General features: G+C 49.9%; 2 long non-coding RNA genes across 3 annotated transcripts; one reads left to right on the top strand and one right to left on the bottom strand.

Annotated features, from left to right (window-relative positions):
* Positions 1 to 121: 121 nt before the first annotated feature.
* On the bottom strand, positions 122 to 6,483 carry LOC113220420. Of its 2 annotated transcripts, XR_003307289.1 has the most exons (4): positions 6,334 to 6,453; positions 5,338 to 5,449; positions 3,691 to 3,793; positions 130 to 1,313 (listed from the first exon to the last, which is right to left on the bottom strand). It is a non-coding gene; the product is annotated as an uncharacterized LOC113220420 (long non-coding RNA). The 2 variants fall into 2 exon arrangements; XR_003307290.2 differs by lacking the exon at positions 5,338 to 5,449 and having other exon boundaries at positions 122 to 1,313; positions 6,334 to 6,483.
* A 246-nt stretch (positions 6,484 to 6,729) lies between these two features.
* Positions 6,730 to 12,541, top strand: LOC113220419. Its single transcript, XR_003307288.1, has 5 exons — positions 6,730 to 6,802; positions 7,870 to 8,090; positions 10,784 to 10,874; positions 11,995 to 12,128; positions 12,345 to 12,541. It is a non-coding gene; the product is annotated as an uncharacterized LOC113220419 (long non-coding RNA).
* The last annotated feature ends 700 nt before the right edge of the window (positions 12,542 to 13,241 follow it).

Raw genomic sequence — 13,241 nt, 5'->3', positions numbered from 1 at the left:
TTGCAGACATGTTGCATTTTAATTGAAAGACTGATATAATTTTTTTAGAAGAACACTTGCAGTGTTTGAAGTGACAAAGGCTTCTGTGACAAAAAAGCAGGGAAAGGGTTTTTTTTTTTTTTTTTTTAAATAGCAAACAACAACAACAAAAACACCACAAGAAAGCAAGCAACAAACAAAAAACAGAGGAGGAAGTCGGCTGTGGCTACTTCCAGGAAAGGACTCAAAGAGGCAATTGGAAATTTTATTCTCTTTGCAACTGTGGATTTTCCAGCCTGCTTCCTTTCTAAAGTATATTACTTTCTTTTTGGCTCATGAAGTTACCCCTTTCTGTTTTCTGGAACAGCTATGTATTTTCTTTATCTATCATCTGTCTACCTGCCTATCATCTATCTATTTACTATCTATCTTTTCTACTTTGCACTATCACGGGCTTGGGTCAAGCAGGATAGAACTGCAGTGTATGTTCACTCTACCATTTAAAACAAGAGCTCTCAGAGGCATTCTCCATCATATCACAAACCTGAGCTTTCTAAAACAGGGTGTGGCAAACTACCATGCATGGCCCATGTCTGACGCAGTCTGCATTTGTAAGTAAAGTTGTACTGGGACACAGCCACATACATGTGTTATATGACGTCTCTGGCTGTTTTCATGGTACAATGGAAGAGCTAAATTGTTCACAGAGAGACCATATGGCTTGGAAAACTTAAAATGTTTAACATTTAGTCCTTTGCAGAAAATATTTTCTGACTCGTTTTAAAAGATCTTTGTTTGGAATGCTACCTATTGCCTTCCGGATAGAATCACAACTCTTTACCACAATAGACACAGCTTGAACCCTGCTTCTATATCCAGCCTCATCTATTATTTCCGCTTCTCCTTATTTTCCTCGTGGCCATGCTGATGAATTGTCAGCTTCCCAGATGTGCGAGAATCCCTGTCTCTTCCTGACATTCTCATGCTCTCCCTCTGCCTCTAGAGAACTTCCTGTCCCATCTCTCATGACAAATCCCTTCTTCAGCCCCTTTGCTCCTTCCTTAAGGATACCCATTTGGCTCTATTTTGGGTGACATGCTCCTTCTGCATCTCCCAGAGCCATCCTGTGTCTGTCAGCTACTGCATTTCTTTGCATCTCTGCAAAAGACTGGACATCCCTGATTTAAATAAAACATTCAAGACCATGTTCTTACAATGCACCATGTACCTGAACAGATTATTCGTGTCTTCTCTGGCCAGGTGTAAATACTTGGCTCCTGTGTCATCGTGGCTGAGCTTCACTGCCGTCAGGAACAGCTCGGGAACAGATGTCACTTGAGTTAACCAGAAAAACACAACCAGTTAAACTTAGACAAAATGGCCTTTGAAGTGGTGATCTTCGACACACTGAGAAAACTGGCTTTTCTGCCTGAAATCAGATGATGCCAGGAAGCCAGTATTTCAGAGCTGGAGAGAACAGAACCATCCTGTCCAAGTCCCTTATCCTACAAACAAGGAAAGTAAGACATAACGAAGGTAGATGAGAATGTGTGTGTATATATATTTTTTGGGTGTTACTGGCTAGGTATTTTCTATTTTTTTAATTTTTTATTATTTTTTGGCTAGGCATTTTCTAATCATGTCACATATACTCTGTGAGGGAGGTATTCTCATCCTCATTTACAGATGAAAAACCTGAGGCTCAGGGTGATGACATAAGCTGCCCAAATCACAGAGCCAGGATTCACCCTGGTGTCTGTCCTTCCCATGGTACTGTGCGGCACCTAAGTAACACAGCACCCTTTGCAACATCTGCTGAGTGCCTCCTGCTTTTGTGTACTGCACCTCAGTAACACATCACCCCTTCCAACATTGGCCGTGTGTCTCCTGTTTCTGTGCATATAATCTCCCGTTGTACGCAGAACGGGCCTGCAGGGAGGGGAAATGCTGGAGTGGGCTAGCTGGCGACAGCGGGGAGAGGCTCCAGGATCAGTCTTTGCTTCTCCTAGTGTGGGATGGATCCTCGATGGTAGCTGGAAGCACAAAGCTGGGGCTTCCAGAACAACTGGAGGGGCTGGGAGGATAGAAATGCCCCCCCAAAAGATGAAAGACTCCCCACTCCTGAGCGGGGTGGAAGGTCTTCTCCTACTCTAGGTAAGCCTCTAGGTAAGCCTGGTAAGTGTCCATACTTCTCGGTATGAAAGAAACTGTCTTGTCTTCCAGTCATGCTCACGAGATCTGATGGTTTATAAGGGGCTGCCCCCTTCACTTGTCATTCTCTTCCCTGCCACCCTGTGAAGAGGTGCCTTCCACCACGATTGTAAGTTTCCTGAGGCCTCCCCAGCCATGCAGAACTGGGAGTCAATGAAACCTCTTTACTTTTTAGCTCATTCTTTATAAATTACCCAGTCTTGGGTTTTTCTTCACAGCAGTGTGAGATTAGACTAATACACAAGACAAGAGGATTGCTTGAACCCAGGAGTTTGAGACCAGCCTAGACAACAAAGCAAGTTTCCACCTACACACACACTCACACACACACACACACACACACACACACACACACACACACAAACAATGAGCCAGGCGTGGGGGCACCTTGTCCCAGTTATTTGGGGGACTGAGGTGACAGGATCGCTTGAGCCCAGGAGTTTGAGGCTGCAGTGAGCCAAGATCATGCCACTGCACTCCTGTCTGGGCGACAGGGTGAGTCCCAATCTCAAAAAAGTACATTTCTATAAAATTTGAAAAATAAAGGAGAAGTATGGGTGAGGCCTTTAGTAATAGTAACCAGTACTATAAACCCAGGTGTCTTTGCCCGGCCTTTGCAGGATTTCACAAATGCTCTGAGTCTGTTGTCAGGACTCCCATGCCTGGACCTTGCCTGGGACACCCTAGTCACTGCCCTGGCTCCCTTGCTGGAGCCCTGCCCAGAGGCAGCTGCTTTCTCACACCACCCTCTCCAGGAGCTCTTCCCTCTCCCCCCAGCAGCAGCAGCTCCCACCCTTGTCCTTGGCCCTCCGCATGGCGTCCACCATGTGCCTCCAGTCACAGCCCCATCAGTCTTTCTAGACGGTAAGTTGTGTCTTTTAAATTTGCTATAACATCAAGCATAGCACAGAGCCAACAGCTGGCCAAATATGTGAAGTGTTGTCATTTTTAGTTACTATGCTAAAAAAAAAAAAAAAAAAAAAAAAAAAAGGAAAACGTTTAAGCAAATAACAAAACAAAAAACAAATGATTCCATTTTAATATAAACCCAAGTAAGTATAAGTCCACAATTTCTTCTTTATAATTTTGAAACCCAAAAGGCTCAGAAAACTGAAAGATTCTGCAGAAGTTTAGAGCAAACTATTTGATGGCAAAACCTGACTGAACAGATCAGGGCACTTGGTCTTCGTGCTCACACTCAGCGAATCGTCAGGTTTGGCTGCAGAAACCCTAGCGTGTCTGATGACAGAGACCCAGCTGGAAGTGTTACTCTCTCAAATCTGACAAGAATCAGGCTTCGCGACATTCCAGGAAGGGACCGGGGGTCATTTCTCTCACAAGCTCTGTTCAGCCGAGTAGCCATCATGCAACAGGAGCTGGGCCAGGGCCTTGGGACACCAGGACAAGGCTAGTCTCCACCCTGAAGGGCCCGTACCTATGCCAGAAGCCGCACCTGCAATGTATGTGGATTTATAAGGAGGTGCCGAGAAGGACCCATACCTGGTTGACAGTAAATCCGTGGATCTTGTCTCCTAGTTGATACTGTACAGCCCTCTCACAAGCCCGGTTACTGTTCCATCGCCACGCTCTGCGGTGTGCCTGTCTAGATTAAGAGTCATCTAAGTTAGATGAGCCGCAGGAAAATTATCTGGTTAACATTATTCAGCCACATAGTGAAAATACTCTCATGTGATAAAGATGATTAATTAGAAAAAAATTAAATACTGCATCTTCCAAAATCTTGCACATTCCAGAAAACTGATTTCTGGTAAGGTCCTTCCCATTTTAATGACTATTTATCTTAACTAAAGCTTCAGTGTTGGAAACCTTTTCTTTATACATGTTCAAAAATAACTATAATACAATTATGGTTTAAATTCCCCTTAAGAAACTCTTAAACAAAAGGGCTTCTTTTCCTCACAGAATCCTCACAAGCCTTCATAATATTGGAAGAAATTCACACTATAGTTAAATCCCATTACATGCCTACCGAATTGGTGAAAACTTAAAAAGCCTAATATTACCAGGAGCTCTCATACCCTGCTACAGGGAGTACAAAGTGGAACAACTTTGGAAAATACTTGGCATTCTTTAGAAAGCTGAAGAGACAGGGCGTGGTGGCTCACACCTGTAATCCCAGCAGTTTGGGAAGCCGAGGTGGGTGGATCACCTGAGGTCAAGAGTTCGAGACCAGCCTGGCCAATATGGTGAAACCCAGTCTCTACTAAAAATACAAAAATTAGCCAAGCATGGTGGCGGGTGCCTATAGTCCCAGATACTTGGGAGGCTGAGGCAGGAGAATCGTTGAACCTGGGAAGCGGAGGTTGCAGTGGGCCGAGATCACGCCACTACACTCCAGCCTGGGCGTCAAAAAAAAAAAAAAAATCTGAATACTGGAAATCCGTTCACCTCTTGGTCTATATCCTCCACACCTTACACTGCTGCCCCAGCACTCACAAGATTGTCAGCACGAACTCTGACAGTCCCAAACTCAACTCACCTGGAGGTGTAACAGCGACTGGATAAACTGCGGACTAATCATTCAATAAAAAAAAGAAACTTACCAATAAAAGGGCCTACAACTGTAACAAAGATGCATGTAACAAAGATGCGGGTCACATAATGTTAAACAAAAGATACACACGATACACTATTATCCTAAACAGGTATCATTCAAACAGGTAACAAGATACTGTCAGAATGCATAGAGATGGTAAAATATTTTTAAAAAGCAAGGACATTTCTCTATGTCATAACAGTGGTAATCTAAGAGGGAGAGAAAGGGTTATGAGCAGTTAGGGGAAATCTTCAGCTTGGTCATGGGGACACTTTTTTTTTTGGAGACAAGAGTCTCGCTCTGTTGCCCAGGCTAGAGTGCAGTGGTGCAATCTCGGCTCACTGCAACCTCCACCTCCTGGGTTCAAGCAATTCTCCTGCCTCAGCCTCCTGAGTGGCTGGGACGACAAGTGCTCACCACCACGCCCAGCTAATTTTTGTATTTTTAGTAGGGACGGGGTTTCTCCATGTTGGCCAGGCTGGTCTTAAACTCCTGACCTCAAGTGGTCCGCCCATCTTGGCCTCTCAACATGCTGCGGTTACCGGTGTGAGCCACCGCGCCCAACGTACTTATTTTCTAATTATTCTTACCTGGATGAGATGGCTTACAATTGTAAGCCCAGCAGTGTGCGAGGCTGAGGAGGGGGATCACTTGAGCCCAGGAGTTTAAAACCAGCCTGGGCAAGAGAGCAAGATCCCGTCTCTTTAAAAAAAAAAAAAAAAAAAAAAAACTATTATTCTCTCAAATTGTACTATATGTCTTACGGGCTTTTCTACATTAATATATCCCACCGAAATATTTTAAAGATATATACAGGGGAAAAAAAACACCTATTCAGTCACTGTCAACATTATGAAGATATACTATAGTCAACATTTGCTGATTTAGCAAATTTCAGAATTATGGGACAGAGAAACATTTTAAGAAGTTACTTATCAGCAAGGACATGATAGGAAACCCCTGAGCGGTAAGGCCAGGGTCTCCCCCGAACTTTCCAGTAACCTGCTGATAAACTCACGCCACGGACGTCCCGTGTCTCCCCCTGGCCTGGGCCGGCAGCGCTGAACTGTTACAATAAATACGGGCTCGTGGATTACCATGAACACTAAACCGCTTCGTCGTTTCCCCATAAATTGAGTCATTAAAAAAACCAAAACAGTTAAATTCCGGGAGGCTTCAGTTCTCTGAACACAGCCGGACTTTAAGAGCGGGCTGTGGGCGCCTCGGGTCTCTTAAGGACTGGGCTTCCAACAACAATGAACTAGGAGCAAAGCCATCAACGAAAACCACAACTGCAGGCCCCATTTACTACCCCCATTAAAGCTCACGGCAATGGAGGGCTCCGCCAGGAGCGCCACGGGCAGCCCGGCCCCCAGCCCCGGGAGGCGCAGGAGCTCCAGGGTCCTCCGGCCTCAGAGCCTCCGATGCGGCAGCCCAAGGAAGGCCCTGACGGGGGCTCGGGGTGCGGGGAGCTGCCAGGCCTGGGCGCAGGGACGCGGACCCCTACGTCTCCGGTCCGCCCTGGACCTTCCTCTCCCGGGTGCTAGCACGCCCAGCACTTCTAGCCGCCGACCGCAGGGTCTCACCCAATGCTCAGCAGCCTCAGCGCACACAGCCCCGCCGCGCGCCACAGTGCCACATGGCGTATGATCAGCGTGGGGCTGGCCAGGGACGCCACTGAACCCGACGTAGGGCGCGGGGCGGGGCTTGCCGTGAAGGCCACCACTCCTATTGGTCAGCGCGAACGGCAACGTCCTCTGAGATAGTCTGTAGATGAAAAGGGCGGGCCTCCACTGCTCGGGGATGGGCGGGAGGGCGGTGCAGAGGGAGATGGGCGGGAGGGGTGGGGCCGACATGCCGAAGGAGGCGGGCAAGGTGAGAAGCCTACTCCCGGGTAAAAGGGGCGCGGCCGGCTTGCCGAAAGGGGCGGGGTGCGGCCAGCAGCAGGATGTGGACAGTTGATAGGAGGGGAAGTGGGCAGGGGAGAAGTGGGGCGTGGCGAGTGGCGTGTCTATGCAGATGGGGTGGGGCCTGGTGAAGGCCGGGGCTGCGCAGGTGAAAAGAGGGGCTCCTGGAAGGGAGTGCTATGTTGCGCAGGGCTGTGCAAGTGATGGGGGGAGCATAGTGAGGGGTGGCTCTTTGCAGGTGAGGAGTGTAGCCTAGTAGGCGGGGATGCAGGTGAGCTGGGCCTTGGGATGGGGCTTGCAGGCGATGGGGTGGATCCAGTGGGGCGGGCTGCAGGCAAGCTGCGCCTTGGGGGCGGGACTTGCATGCGAGAGGCGGGGCCTTGTGGGGGCAGGGCTGGCAAAAGAGGATGGGGCTTGGTGATGGACCGGGCTGTGAGTGAGGGTAGTGGCCTTGTCGGGGGCTGCCGGAAGCTGGGCCAGGTGTACCTTGGTAATCCTCTCTGGCCTTGGTCATGTGGCTCAGGCTGTGCCCAGCAGGGAGGCCGGCCCGATCGAGCTGCGGTCTCTACCCTGAGAGCTAGGGCTCCTTTCCCCAGCGCGGGTTAAAGCACCGTGTGTCCACCTGTGCAGTGGCTGGTCCCAGTGTGCCCTGGAGGGCAGAAACCCTGGGTCCTGCCGCTGGTCCGGGGCGTCTGCTTCCCCTTTCTGCAGTTCCTGGGAGGGTCTGTGTGTCCAGGGCGCTCTGATCCCTGCCTCAGGACCACGGGTGAGGGGTCAAGATCGTCCGCTTTGGAGCTGGCCCGGATCTTGGTTCTGTGGATCCTCGCTGTGTGGCTCTGGAGCAGTTCTGTCCTTAGAAGAGGGATCCTCACAGCCACCTCTTGGGGCCCTGAGGAGAATTAATAGGACGACCCCCGGGTAGCTGTTCGTGGCCCTGTGCGGGGCCAGCCCTGTGTCTCCACCAGTTCCTTCCCTCTGTGCTCCCCCACCACTGTCACATCGCCAGCCTTTATTTCCTTTTCCATGGACCCAGGCAGCGAATGCCCCTCTGGTCTGCCCACCTGTTTCACCCACCTCACTTCTCCCCATTGGGGCGGATTTTGGCAGCGTTCATAGGGGCAGGGACGCAAGGGGTGGTGGCCAACCCTCAGCCCTGCGTCCCTCCCCTCCTCCCCTCAGGGCCAGAGCATTTCGGTGTCATCCCCTTCCCTGCAGGCGTTCTCATGAAAACCAAGTGCAGCCGGAGGGAGATGCCTGTGCCCGCTCCCGTGACCTTCCCGGCCAGCCCGGCTGCAGCGGCCTCTCGGCAGGCATCTGTCTGGTGCTGCCTCCATGCCCCTCCCGTCACCTGACGCTCCTGTTCCTGAATCTTCACGCGTGTGCTCCGTGCAGCCACCTCACGGGCTCCCTGGGAATAGAGACAGTGTCTCACGCCGGTCAGAATGCTCTTCTCTGTCCACTGAATAGTCCAACAGGGAATCATTCCTCTGTGATTATTGATGCTTTGTTATGTAGAACTGGAATGAAGAAAAAGTGAATTTAGACATTACAGCCATCAGGTTGAAGCTAGGTAATTTCATTAGGGAATTAAATGAGAGCATTGGAGCTTGTCAAGTTCTCATTTCACATCTTTGTATCCCCATCACCCCATAGCCAGTGTCTAACACAGCTCTTGGTCAGGAATTTCTTGATAAATGCTTATTGAATTGAACTGGACTGAGCTTAACATTCCCACCCAGAGTTAGAAGCCAGTCCCTGAGCAAATTGCATTGAGAACGTGAGTTTGACGTCACTGTGGTAAGGGGTATCCTACACGCCATAATTCCTAGTCAGTATCGGGTATTTAGTCAAATAAACTCAAGTATAGAGAGGCATTGGCCCATCTGGCGAAAGGGCAAGGCACGGTGCTTTAGGTCCAGGTCCCCAATATCAACTATGAAAATAAAACGTTGTGAACTCCAATTACAGCCCTGTCCTCAGCTGGTCACTGTTTATACTAGCAATTATAAACAGCTTGAACTTGCTGTCCTGAGAGGCAACACACCCTGCATTCTCTCTGCAGTGCAGCTGCCTTGGTGGATGGAGCATGCCCCTCCTCCCTCCCTCCCCCTCCTCCATCACCTGGGAGTGTGTGCTTATGTTGTTTTGTAAGTGGCAAATATGTGGCCCATTGCCTCAGGACGCGATGTGCCCATGCTGAGTCCGTCAGTGACCCTCGGGTTGGGGTCTCCATCTCCCCAGATAGCACTCGAGTGTCTTGAGGTTTCAGATTCTTCCTCTCCAGGTACTTGGGCCTCCTCAGGACCAAACATCAGAACCAGCCAACTGCAAACTACAAGAAAGTTCAAATGCATCTTCAGTAGGAAAAACAAAAGCAATTGGAATAATTTTCCAACATGACCCTGTGGTTAAGCTGTTAGATACTCCAGCCAACAGACTGAATCACTTTAAAATTCATACCATTTAAAACGGTTATGAGAGTTGCCGAGCTTTACCGCTAAACTTTGAAATAATTGAAGCATTTTGCTCCATTTGCTTACAAATTAGGGTTGGGGATAACTTTCAGTCAAAAGTAGCAACCTTCTAAATCCAGCTTAGATGCGAGGCTCCCACTGACACAGGAACAGACAGTGGCCCTTGTTTATTCTCCTGTGTTCAGATACTTTGTCATTTCTTTTGTATCCTGATCATCACTTCTGCTTTTCCAATTCAAACTAAAGGGAGTTTAATTCTGTTTTGGAGAAGCTGTAGTTAGTGGTTTCTTTTCATGGTTTGCTTAATCTCTTAAATCTGGTGCTTACATTTACCCAAATGGACTTTTCTTTAGTACGGCAGTGCCGTAGCCCAGGGCTACTCCCTCCATATCTGCTCCCCAGGAGGCCCCCTAGAAATGGGTGCTGGAGATCCAGCCCCTCTCCGTGTGCCGTTTTCTTTGAGTCCAATGTAGGTTTGGCTCAGAGAAGAAAACAGGCCTCCGGGTTAGGTGCCTCTGATTGCTTGCTTGTGAAATGTTTAATGATAAGGTGCCTTCCAAACTAATTTTACACATTGATAGTTGTAGCTTGAAGTATCACTGCAGTCATAACAACAGGAAACACTCCCATAAAGAAGATAGGCAGAAAAAGCCATCAAAGTTTAATAAAGCGCAAATAAAATGGTGTTGTAAGAATGTACAGTAGGAAATGCTCTCAGTCCAGCCAGATCGGCTGTGGCGTCCTTCTGTAAATACATTCAGCCACGTGTGGCTCTGATCGCAATCAGTACTGTGAATTGTGATGCAGAATGTTCTTGGGGTCCGATGCCTGGACTGTGCCAGCAGCTGAGTCTGATTGGGCGTCACGGCAGTGATGTGCTTAGCGCAGCCAGCCGGGCTGAGGGGTGGCCACCCGTGCACTTGCCAGGTGCAGGCGTTATTCCGGTGATGGAGCTGCACGTGGTGCGGCTTGTCCACCTGGGCTTCTTAAAGTACCCGGAACCCAACTGCGGGCAGGCACCTCCCGACATGGGAGCTGTCTTTTTTATCCAGGGCCCTCTGGCTCTGCAGACCCCAGCTGCCGGTCCCTGAGCCCACGGGGAGACACCGGAGGGCTCTGCTGGGCCATGGAGGTCCCCGAGCAGGTGGTCGCTCATTGCTTGTGGAGTGGTCCATGGCCTGTGAGTTTATTCCCGGGGTCTGTGTCAGCGAGGTTAACCAGTTCACAGCTGGGCACTTACCCCTTACCCCAGATGACACTAGTTAAAGTGGAATCTATATTAACTCTCACAGGAGTGCGTGAGGAGCCGGGAGGTTGGAGAGGCTTGGCCCTTCCACTGGAGCTCGGGCTCCTGACGTTCTGCGTCTTCCTGTTAGGCTGTCAGGGCTTCTGTGAGTTCTGAAGACTAGTGGGTGCCATATGGACCAGGGGATGCAGAAGCCTCTAGAGGCCGCGGGAGGGAAGGAGACGGTTGCCTCCCCTAGAGCCAGCCCTGCCGACACCTCGACGTTAGCTGGTGGGACCGGTTTTGGATTCCAGCTTCCAGAAATGTGAGAAAATAAGTTAGTGTTTAGGGTGCTAAATTTGGGGTGATTTAGTAGAGAAATAGAAAACTAGCCCACGAAGGTGCACGCATTGAAATGTGCTCTGTCCAGGTGTTCACAGTGGCATGAGGAGAATGGCATTAGGGTTCTGGGAACCGTGCAGTTTGACTGAAGGAAGGGGGCTCACCTCATGTAACTGAAGGTATGTATGCCTGCCACACTGCCCAGGAGACAGGGACTTAGAATTCTGACTTTATTTCTTATGGGAACCAAGCCACAGTCAGAACACGGTGAGGGCTGAAAGGAGCTTCCTACAGCCTGAACTGGGAAGAGGAATCGCAAGTAGTTTGTGTTTTTCTACACAGACCTGTCCTTTCAGGTTTTGTTAAGTTCTGGAAAAAGGGAGAAGCCAGGCACACCTCGATGAGGGACAGTGTTTCTGGAGGTGGTGCGGCTTCAGCCTGAACGTGGCTGTGTGGCTGGGAGGCTCAGAAACTGCCCTCTAAGGGCACTCATCTGTTCCTTATTGCACTAATACCTCGTTGACAGAAATCCACAGAAATGACAGAGCAGTGCGGGAGGCCTCTGGTCTGGATGGGTTTGTGTGGGCCGAGGTCACGGGGTGTTGTCCCAAGTGCTTATCCTGATCCGGCAGAGGCTCTGTTCCCAAATAATTATTCCACAGTTTCAGAGCCTATATCTGAGGGATAATCTTCTAACTTTGTTGCATAAAAGCAAACAAAGTATGTCTTGAGGGTCTAAAAATCCATTTAGTAGTCATGGCTGTAAACTCAAATATGGGGCTTTGGGATGAAGTGAAAACCACCGCCACCTGGCGTGGAGGCTGCGTGGTATTTTTAGCGTGGTGGCCTGCTCGTGCCTTGAGCTCCATCTGCAGTGTGAGCAACAGCTGTGCAGTTGAGAAATGTGGGCAGGTCAGCTTGCTCCTCCAGGGGCCTGTGGGCGTCCGGGTGAGGGGCCTGGGATGAGGCCACGTCAGTGGGAAGGAGCTTGCTTATGTCAGCCGATGTCTGCCTCTATAGGCCTGAAAGCCAGCCAGAACCCAGTTTTCCTTTGGTCATCTAATGCCAGAAAAAAAAAAAACCTGTTAGAGATTTTCATAATTTATATTAATGACTCATTTGACCATGCATAAAATGTTATAAATGCCTGAGGCTTTACAACTTGGCAGATGTGTAACTCACATGTTATGATTGAATCAAACTGTTGAAGATATTTGTTTCATTTGAAGGTGTTTAGCATTTTATGCACAAACCAAATGCCACTAGCATTTTGAAAGAGTATTTTGGAATTTTAAACAGAGTGGGACAGTGCTGGGTCTCTGGGATGCTGGTGAGTGGACGTGACCTCAAGTTCTTGGAACTTGCAAGCAAGCAGGATTCCTAAATTGTCACACCTGCAGTGCTGGAAGTCAAAGTGGATTTCTGTGAACGAGGTATTAGTGCAATAAGGAACAGATGAGTGCCGTTAGAGGGCAGTTTCTGAGCCTCCCAAACACCCAGGAGGAAGCGGGGCGGGGTTGGGGGGGGAAGTTACCCACCAGAACCTGGATGGTGGAGCCGGGTTTGCTGGTGGCCCTGCGTGGCAGATCATTACATGCAATAAAGAACATGTGAACGCCCTTGAGGGCTTTTTCTCGGCCCCCCTTCAGAACCGCAAGTGGAAGATGCCCCAAGGTGGGGGTTCGGTTATCCACAGAAGCCTGGATGGTGGAGCCGGGTTTGCTGGTGGCCCTGTGTGGCAGTCCATTACGTGCAATAAGGAACAGGTGAGTGCCCTTGAGGGTGGTTTCTCGGCCCCCTTTGGAACCTCCAGTAGAAGACGCCCCAAGGTGAGGGTTCCGGTTAGCCACAGGAGCCTGGATGGTGGGGCTGGGTTTGCTGGTGGCCGCTGCGTAGCAGGTCACTACGTGGAGTGATGGGAGGGGAGTGGAGTGGAAATAGAGGATGCACCCTCCAGTTACTGCTGGGAGTTGGCTCTGGTAGCAGAGGGGGCATAGAGGGATTCCCATCAGGGGCAACACGGCTGGGGTTCCACGTGTGCTGGACGCCGAGGTGTGGCTCTATGTGATCTCAGTCTCCACAGCCGCCCTGGGAAGTAGGTTGAGTTACCTTCCCATCTCACATTTGAGAAATCTCGGGCTCATATCACAGCTGGGTAGGGTGGAACTAATGTCTCAGGCAGGACGTCGGCCCCAGAGCCCAGCTCTTACCCCTCCTGCTATTTTCAGTCCACCAAGCTTGTAGAGAGGTATGTGCATTGGTGGGGGTCAGCTGAGAAACCAACACAGTAGAGGGGTGGGCAGGAGATAAACCAGGCAGGAGACAGACAGTGCTTGGGAGGTCTGGGTGTGGGGGGCACCTCTGGGCCTGTGAACCCCATTCTGTGTTCCCAGCTTGCCCAACATTGACCCTCAGCCACATGCTGTGCACTTTAGGTGAAATCTCAGTCCCTCGCGTGGTGCGGCCGTCTTTTCTCCCTGGCTTTGCCTTTCCTTAAATCAGAGTCTCAGTGGGGATGGTGGGGTGGTTGGGGGGTCTATGGAATT

Source organism: Piliocolobus tephrosceles, unplaced genomic scaffold (assembly GCF_002776525.5).
Source record: "Piliocolobus tephrosceles isolate RC106 unplaced genomic scaffold, ASM277652v3 unscaffolded_1137, whole genome shotgun sequence".
NCBI lineage: Eukaryota > Metazoa > Chordata > Mammalia > Primates > Cercopithecidae > Piliocolobus > Piliocolobus tephrosceles.
The sequence above is the reverse complement of the archived record's forward strand: the minus strand, read 5'-3'. Positions and strand labels throughout refer to the sequence as shown.